We start from the raw sequence: 9,448 nt of genomic DNA, 5'->3' as shown, positions 1-9,448 counted from the left end.
GTTTCATTCTTCTGCATGTGGCTATCCAATTTTCCCAGCCCCATTTATTGAATAGCAACTCTTTCCCTCAGTGTATATTACTGTCTACTTCATAAAAAATCAGACGGCCCGGAACTTGGCTCCGGGATGTGTGTGGGGAGGGGCGTAACGTGTGCTTTGGGCCACACGAAAAGCGACTCCGCGAGTCTGGATAGGTCGGGAACATGGCTTTCCCGCCCATCCTGCCCTTTGGTGCGCTCCAATTGGCTAAGGTTGGCGCGAAGGTGCGCGAGTAGGAGCTCACGCAGAGGCTGTAGGAAATAACAGAGGCCAAGCCCAGGGAGGCGCGCCCGTAGGCTCGCAGCTCCTCCCGCAACGCTAGACCCCTGGATCGCCCCGCCGCTTGCTTGCCCGCCACGGGGACAAGGAAGCAGCCTTTGACGACGCTGTGGAAGAGCGTGTAATCAACGAGGAATACAAAATATGGAAAAAGAACACCCCTTGTCTTTATGATTTGGTGATAACCCACGCACTGGAGTGGCCTAGCCTAACTGCACAGTGGCTTCCAGATATAACCAGACCAGAAGGGAAAGATTTCAGCATTCACGGACTCGTCCTGGGGACACACACATCAGATGAACAAAACCACCTTGTGATAGCCAGTGTGCAGCTCCCTAATGATGATGTTCAGTTTGATGCATCACACTACGACCGTGAAAAAGGAGAATTTGGAGGTTTCTGTTCTGTTAGTGGGAAAATTGAAATAGAAATCAAGATCAACCACGAAGGAGAAGTAAACAGGGCCCATTATATGCCCCAGAACCCTTGCATCATTGCAACAAAGACTCCATCCAGTGACGTTCTTGTTTTTGACTATACAAAACATCCTTCTAAACCAGACCCTTCTGGAGAGTGCAACCCAGACGTACGTCTCCATGGACATCAGAAGGAAGGCTATGGACTTTCTTGGAACCCAAATCTTAGTGGGCTCTTACTTAGTGCTTCAGATGATCATACCATCTGCCTGTGGCACATCAGTGCTGTTCCGAAGGAAGGAAAAGGTGGATGCAAAGACCATCTTTACAGGGTATACAGCAGTAGTTGAAGATGTTTCCTGGCACCTGCTCCATGAGTCTTTGTTTGGGTCAGCTGCTGACGATCAGAAACTTAAGATTTGGGATACTTGTTCAAACAATACTTCCAAACAAAGCCATTCAGTTGATGCTCACACTGATAAAGTGAACTGCCTCTCTTTCAATCCTTATAGTGAGTTCATTCTTGCCACAGGATCAGCTGACAAGACCATGGCCTTGTGGGATCTATGAAATCTGAAGCTTAAGTTGCATTCCTTTGAATCACATAAGGATGAAATATTCCAGATTCAGGGGTCGCTTCACTATAAGACTATTTTGGCTTCTAGTGGTACTGATCACAGACTGAATGTCTGGGACTTAAATAAAATTGGAGAGGACCAATCCCCAGAAGATGCAGAAGATGGGCCGCCAGAGTTGTTTATTCATGGTGGTCACACTGCCAAGATATCTGATTTCTCTAGGAATCCTAACGAACGTTGGGTGATTTGTTCTGTATCAGAAGACAATATCATGCAGTGTGGCAGAGGGCAGAGAACATTTATAATGATGAAGACCCTGAAGGAAGCGTGGATCCAGAAGGACAAGGGTCCTAGATACGTCTGCATTTCTTGTGATTTTAGGGTCCCCTTCTTTTCTTCTCAACCCTGAGATTGATTTAACACTGGTTTTGAGACACACAGACTTTTTTTTTTTTTTGGGGGGGGGGATTTGATGGGTCATTTATTTTTCTTAAACTGACAGGTAACTGGATTTGAAGTACTAATAGGCTTACCATATCTAATATAAATAAGTAGCACATTAAAGTTATTAATTAATTTCCTTTGAGCAAATTAATACTACTTGTGAAACTTCAAATAGAAACAAGATAGATCCTTTAAAAAAGTTTCCATATAAAAGGAGCAGATTGAAGGTGCTAATATTTGGTAAATAAATAGGCTCTTCCTGGTACCTCAAGAAGAAATAAAATACCTATTATTGAGTTTCCCCATTGATACTAAGACCAAACAAAATCATTGTACTTAAGAATAGGCAAAACTTTTTTTCTCCAAATATTCTTTTCAGTTTTAAATTCTTGTTTTGTTTTGTTTTTCTTTATTGTTGGGGATTCATTGAGGGTACAATAAGCCAGGTTACACTGATTGCAATTGTTAGGTAAAGTCCCTCTTGCAATCATGTCTTGCTCCCATAAAGTGTGACACACACCAAGGCCCCATCACCTCCCTCCTTCCCTCTTTCTGTTTCCCCTCCATAACCATAATTGTCATTAATTGTTCTCATATCAAAATTGAGTACATAGGATTCATGCTTCTCCATTCTTGTGATGCTTTACTAAGAATAATGTCTTCCACGTCCATCCAGGTTAATACGAAGGATGTAAAGTCTCCATTTTTTTTAATGGCTGAATAGTATTCCATGGTATACATATACCACAGCTTGTTAATCCATTCCTGGGTTGGTGGGCATTTAGGCTGTTTCCACATTTTGGCGATTGTAAATTGAACTGCAATAAACAGTCTAGTACAAGTGTCCTTATGATAAAAGGATTTTGTTCCTTCTGGGTAGATGCCCAGTAATGGGATTGCAGGATCAAATGGGAGGTCTAGCTTGAGTGCTTCGAGGTTTCTCCATACTTCCTTCCAAAAAGGTTGTACTAGTTTGCAGTCCCACCAGCAGTGTAAAAGTGTTGCCTTCTCTCCACATCCACGCCAGCATCTGCAGTTTTGAGATTTTGTGATGTGGGCCATTCTCACTGGGGTTAGATGGTATCGCAGGGTTGTTTTGATTTGCATTTCTCTAACATATAGAGATGATGAACATTTTTTCATGTGTTTGGTAGCCATTCGTCTGTCGTCTTTAGAGAAAGTTCTATTCATGTCTCTTGCCCATTGATATATGGGATTGTTGGCTTTTTTCATATGGATTAATTTGAGTTCTCTATAGATCCTAGTTCTCAAGCTTTTGTCTGATTGAAAATATGCAAATATCCTTTCCCATTGTGTGGGTTGTCTCTTGGCTTTGGTTATTGTCTCCTTAGCTGTACAGAAGCTTTTCAGTTTAATGAAGTCCCATTTGTTTATTTTTGTTGTTGTTGCAACTGCCATGGTAGTCTTCTTCATGAAGTCTTTCCCCAGGCAAATATCTTCCAGTGTTTTTCCTATGCTTTCTTGGAGGATTTTTATTGTTTCATGCCTTAAATTTAAGTCCTTTATCCATCTTGAATCAATTTTTGTGAATGGGGAAAGGTGTGGGTCCAGTTTCAGTCTTTTACATGTAGACATCCAGTTCTCCCAACACCATTTATTGAATAGGGAGTCTTTCCCCCAAGGTACGTTCTTGTTTGGTTTATCAAAGATTAGGTTGTTGTAAAATGTTAGTTTCATTTCTTGGTTTTCAATTCGATTCCAAGTGTCTATGTCTCTGTTTTTGTGCCAGTACCATGCTGTCTTGAGCACTATGGCTTTGTAGTACAGACTAAAATCTGGTATGCTGATGCCCCCAGCTTTATTTTTGTTACAGAGAACTGCCTTAGCTATACGGGGTTTTTTCCGGTTCCATACAAAACACAGAATCATTTTTTCCAAATCTTGAAAGTACGATGTTGGTATTTTGATAGGAATGGCATTCAATAGGTAGATTGCTTTGGGAAGTATAGACATTTTAACAATGTTGATTCTTCCCATCCATGAGCATGGTATGTTCTTCCATTTGTTAATATCCTCTGCTATTTCCTTTCTGAGGATTTCGTAGTTTTCTTTATAGAGGTCCTTCACCTCCTTTGTTAGGTATATTCCTGGGTATTTCATTTTCTTTGAAACTATGGTGAAGGGAGTTGTGTCCTTAATTAGCTTCTCATCTTGACTGTTATTGGTGTACACAAAGGCTACTGACTTGTGGACATTGATTTTATATCCTGAAACATTACTGTATTTTTTGATGACTTCTAGGAGTCTTGTGGTTGAGTCTTTGGGGTTCTCTAAGTATAAGATCATGTCGTCAGCAAAGAGGGAGAGTTTGACCTCCTCTGCTCCCATTTGGATTCCCTTGATTTCCTCGTCTTGCCTAATTGTATTGGCTAGAACTTCCAGCACTACGTTGAATAGTAAAGGTGACAGAGGACAACCTTGTCTGGTTCCAGTTCTAAGAGGAAAAGCTTTCAGTTTTACTCCATTCAGTAAAATATTGGCTGTGGGTTTGTCATAGATAGCTTCAATCAGTTTTAGAAATGTGCCACCTATGCCTATACTCTTCAGTGTTCTAATTAGAAAAGGATGCTGGATTTTATCAAATGCTTTTTCTGCATCTATTGAGAGGATCATGTGATCTTTATTTTTGCCTCTGTTAATATGGTGGATAACGTTTATAGACTTGCGTATGTTAAACCAGCCTTGCATCCCTGGGATGAAGCCTACTTGATCATGATGAATGACTTTTTTGATGATAAGCTGTAATCTATTGGCTAGGATTTTGTTGAGAATTTTTGCATCTATATTCATGAGTGAGATTGGTCTGAAATTCTCCTTTTTGTTTGGGTCTTTTCTTGGTTTTGGTATCAGGGTGATGTTTGCTTCATAGAATGTGTTGGGGAAGATTCCTTCTTCCTCAATTTTTTGGAATAATTTCTGCAGTACAGGAATAAGCTCTTCCTTGAAGGTTTGATAGAATTCTAGAGTGAAGCCATCTGGACCAGGGCATTTTTTGGTTGGAAGCTTTTTTATTGTTTCTTTGATCTCAGTGCTTGAAATTGGTCTGTTCAGGAGGTCTATTTCTTCCTGGCTGAGTCTAGGGAGAGGGTGTGATTCCAAATATTGATCCATTTCTTTCACATTGTCAAATTTCTGGGCATAGAGTTTCTGGTAGTATTCAGAGATGATCTCTTGTATCTCTGTGGGATCAGTTGTTATTTCCCCTTTATCATTTCTGATTGAGGTTACTAGAGATTTTACTTTTCTATTCCTTGTTAGTCTGGCCAATGGTTTATCTATTGTATTTATTTTTTCAAAAAACCAACTCCTTGTTTCATTAATTTTCTGAATGATTCTTTTGTTTTCAATTTCATTGATCTCTGATTTGATTTTGGATATTTCTTTTCTTCTACTGAGTTTAGGCTTAGATTGTTCTTCTTTTTCAATTCCATAAGATCTCTTGTGAGATTGTTGATGTGCTCTCTTTCTGTTTTTCAAATGTAGGCATCGAAAGTGATGAATTTTCCTCTCAAAACTGCTTTTGCAGTATCCCACAGGTTTTGGTAGCTTGTGTCTTCATTGTTGCTATGCTCAAGGAAGTTAATGATTTCCTGTTTTATTTCTTCCTTCACCCATCTGTTATTCAACAGAAGATTGTTTAATTTCCATGCCTTTGGGTGGGGTGGAGCATTTTTGTTAGAGTTGAGTTCCACCTTTAGTGCCTTATGGTCTGAGAAGATACAAGGTAAAATTTCAATTCTTTTGATTCTGTTCATATTTGTTTTGTGTCCCAGGATATGATCAATTTTGGAGAATGTTCCATGGGGTGATCAGAAGAATGTATATTCTTTATCTTTGGGATGGAGTGTTCTATATGCGTCTATCAAGCACAGTTGTTCTAGGGTCTCATTGAAATCTCTTATATCCTTGTTTAATTTCTATTTAGAGGATCTGTCCAGCTCTGTAAGATGAGTGTTAAGGTCCCCTGTTATTATGGTATTATCAGATATCATATTGCTCAGACTGAGTAAGGTCTGTTTCAAGAATCTGGGAGCATTTAAATTGGGTGCATAGATATTTAGAATTGAAATGTCTTCTTGTTGTATTTTTCCCTTGACCAATATAAAGTGACCATCTTTGTCTTTTTTGACCTTAGTTGCTTTAAATCCACATGTATCTGAAAATAAGATTGCAACTCCTCTTTTCTTCTGAATTCCATTTGCCTGAAAAATTGTCTTCCAACCCTTGACTCGGAGCTTTAATTTGTCTTTTGAAGCCAGGTGTGTTTCTTGCAGACAGCAGATGCATGGCTTGTGTTTTTTAATCCAGTCAACCAATCTATGTCTCTTCAGTGGGGAATTCAAGCCATTAACATTTATTGAGATAATTGATAAGTGTGGTAGTATTCTATTCGTCTTATTTGGTGAGAGTCCATTGCTTAGTTTTATATTTTGCATCAGTGTGGAGGTTAGGTTCTGTCCTTTATTTTCTGAGTTCTTACTTTGCTGCTGATCCATTGTGGTGGTCAGTGTGCAGAACAGGTTGAAGTATTTCCTGTAGAGCTGGTCTTGTTGTGGCGAATTTCCTCAATGTTTGTATATCCGTAAATGATTTGATTTCTCCGTCAATTTTGAAGCTTAGCTTAGCAGGGTACAGAATTCTGGGCTGGAAATTGTTCTGTTTAAGTAGATTAAAGGTAGATGACCATTGTCTTCTTGCTTGGAAAGTTTCATTAGAGAAGTCTGCGGTCACTCTGATGGATTTGCCCCTGTAGGTCAACTGGCGCTTACTCCTGGCAGCTTGTAGAATCTTTTCTTTTGTCTTGACTTTGGACAGGTTCATCACAATGTGTCTTGGAGAAGCTCAGTTAGAGTTGAGGCGACTGGGGGTCCGATAGCCCTCTGAAAGCAGTGTGTCAGAATCTTTGGTGATATTTGGGAAATTTTCTTTTATAATATTCTCTACTATGGCTTCCATTCCTCTGGGGCATTCTTCTGCCCCTTCTGGAATTCCTATAACTCGTATGTTGGAACGCTTCATAAGGTCCCATAATTCTGACAGTGAACGTTCTGCTTTCTCTCTCTTCTTTTCTGCCTCTTTTACTATCTGAGTTATCTCAAAAACTTTGTCTTCTATCTCTGAAATTCTTTCTTCTGCATGGTCTAACCTGTTGCTGATACTTTCCATTGCATCTTTGAGTTCCCTAATTGAATGTTTCAGTTCCTTCAGCTCTGCTATATCCTTTTGATATTCTTCATATCGTTCATCTCTTATTTGATTCTGTTTTTGAATTTCCTTTTGGTTATTTTCCACTTTATTAGCAGTTTCCTTCATTGTTTCCATCATTTCTTTCATTGTTTTCAACATGTGTATTCTAAATTCCCTTTCTGTCGTTCCTAACATTTCTTTATAGGTGGAATCCTCTGCAGTAGCTACCTCATGGTCCCTTGGTGGGGTTGTTCTCGACTGTTTCTTCATGTTGCCTGGAGTTTTCTGCTGATTCCTCCTCATGAGAGATTTCTTTTATCTGTTTCCTTGCCCTAATTTTCCTTTCACTTCCTCTTGCTCTTTAAGTTCTCGTGCCTGTGGACTAAGGGTTATAGGACCAGAAGGGTGAGAAGGTTGAAGAGCAAAAAAGGGATGAAAGAAAGGAGGACCGAGTGATAAAAAAAAAAAAAAAGAAAAATAGAGAAAGGAGAGGGGGTGGGTAAAAGGAATATTGACAAAAAGAAGAGAGGTAAAGAAAGAGGGAGACAGAGCAATATAGGTGTACAGTAGGGTACTTTGATACAACCTTTAAAAAAAACCACCTTCTGGGGGTGCCAAGTTCGGTGGTTCCCTTGAGGTCAGCAGCTCTTTGCTAACCTGATCAGACACAGTACCCCACCTCCACCAAGTAGAGAGGAAAGACAAAAATGCTATAAATCAAACCAAAACAAGCAAACAGAAAACTTTGCGGGATAAAATTGGCTGTAAAAAACAAATAATAGCGGTAGAAACACTAACAAAAATGAAGTTCTAATTATTGAAATAGGCAGCAATGGGAAATTATAATTAAACTAGAAAAATTGAGAAAGAAAAAGGATCTGTATGGAAAAGGTTGAACTTAAAAAACAAAACAACAATCACCAACATCAAAATAAACAAAAAAAACAACCAAACCAAAAAAAAAAAAAAAAAACACAACCAAAAACAAAGCAGTATGTATATGTTATTGAATATTGTCTGGGCAACACGTGGTCTTCTGGGGTATGAGATGTTAATCACAGTTCTGATATGACTGGAGGCTGCTAGTTTCTCAAACCCCAGCAGGTAGACACCCTAAATCTCTCTTCAGCCCACTTAAAAGGCACTTTGAACTTGTTCACTTGCTGAGCAGAAGCTTTCCCAGAGAAGTGCTTGTCGCTGGAATCACTGCTGAAGTGGCTATCCACTTACCCTGTGTGCCAAAACTGGTCTCCCTCTGCCCCCGAGGGTTAGGGCTGCAAGGCGACTCAGACCCCGCCCTTAGGCTACTTGGTCGGTGGGTTACCAGCTCCCACCCAATTCTACCTCTGCGACCCTGAGGGTGGAGCTTGCCAGGGCAGATCGCTCACAATGGCTGCCTGTGACCCAGAGCCAAACACTATTAGCTCCGTCTGGCTCAGCGGCTCAGACTGGGGCCCTAGACAAAGGCCAAAGTTCTCCACACTCCGGCTCAGGCTCTCCCCAAGGCAGTTCAGCTGAGTGCCAAGTCCAAAGACACCAAAATGGTTCACAGGTAAGGCCTTTCTGGTTTGCAGTCTCGCTGCTACTGAACTTACAGTTTCGGGCGGGTTTAGACGGATTGAACACACGCAACCACTTGCCGGTTTTCCACTGTTTTAGTCCTCCTCTTGGGGTCCAGAAGTCTCTTGCTGACTCCCTGTATCCTCTCAGGGGTGATGATAGGCAGATCTCACCAGCCAGAGATGCCTGGAGTCCTATCTCCCCAGACTCACGGTGCCCAGATGCAGGGAAACTGTTACTCGGCTGCCATCTTGCTCTGCCTCCCGACACACAGACTTTTTTTTAGCTATCTCTCCATCATAGATACCACAAATAGTGCTATTAGCCCAAACAGTGGTTGTTTTCTAAATACTAACTGGGGAACTTGATTCAGCAAAGCCACAGACTTACATTTAAATTTTCTTTAGGAATTTTCTAATAATATACTCAGGTGTATAAGTATCTACAGAAAGGGGAATATTATGTGTGATTATTTTTCTTCTTATGCTGTATCCCCAAGTTTTTCAGACTCATTTAAGTAAAGGCTAGAGTAAGTAATAGAGCCAAATGATGTAGTTGTCTGAGCCATGAAGTATAAATAATGCTATTGCAAGATTTTGATTTTATTTAGGAAATAGGGGAGATTCAAGTCATAGATTCCCACTCTAAATAATCTTCACACTTAACCTTCCAGGATGCACATTTGCCTGTGTAGACCAGTCTGGGTTTCTTCAGTTAAGTCAAAACTACACGTTCCTCTTTCCTCATATATTTTTTGCTTGTTAGTGTATTATTTCTTTTTTTGTTTTATTAAATCAAAGCTGTGTACATTAGTATGATCATGGGGCACCATACACTAGTTTCATAAACCGTTTGACACGTTTCCATCACACTGGTTAACATAGCCTTCCTGGCATTTTCCTAGTTATTGTGCTAAGACATTTA

At 40.2% G+C, this 9,448-nt stretch overlaps 1 pseudogene; it reads left to right on the top strand.

Annotated features, from left to right (window-relative positions):
• Positions 1–203: 203 nt before the first annotated feature.
• On the top strand, positions 204–1,739 carry LOC128585452 (histone-binding protein RBBP4-like; annotated as a pseudogene).
• Positions 1,740–9,448: the final 7,709 nt, after the last annotated feature.

The sequence above is a fragment of the Nycticebus coucang genome, chromosome 5 (assembly GCF_027406575.1).
Source record: "Nycticebus coucang isolate mNycCou1 chromosome 5, mNycCou1.pri, whole genome shotgun sequence".
In the NCBI taxonomy this organism is placed as follows: domain Eukaryota; kingdom Metazoa; phylum Chordata; class Mammalia; order Primates; family Lorisidae; genus Nycticebus; species Nycticebus coucang.
The sequence above is the reverse complement of the archived record's forward strand: the minus strand, read 5'-3'. Positions and strand labels throughout refer to the sequence as shown.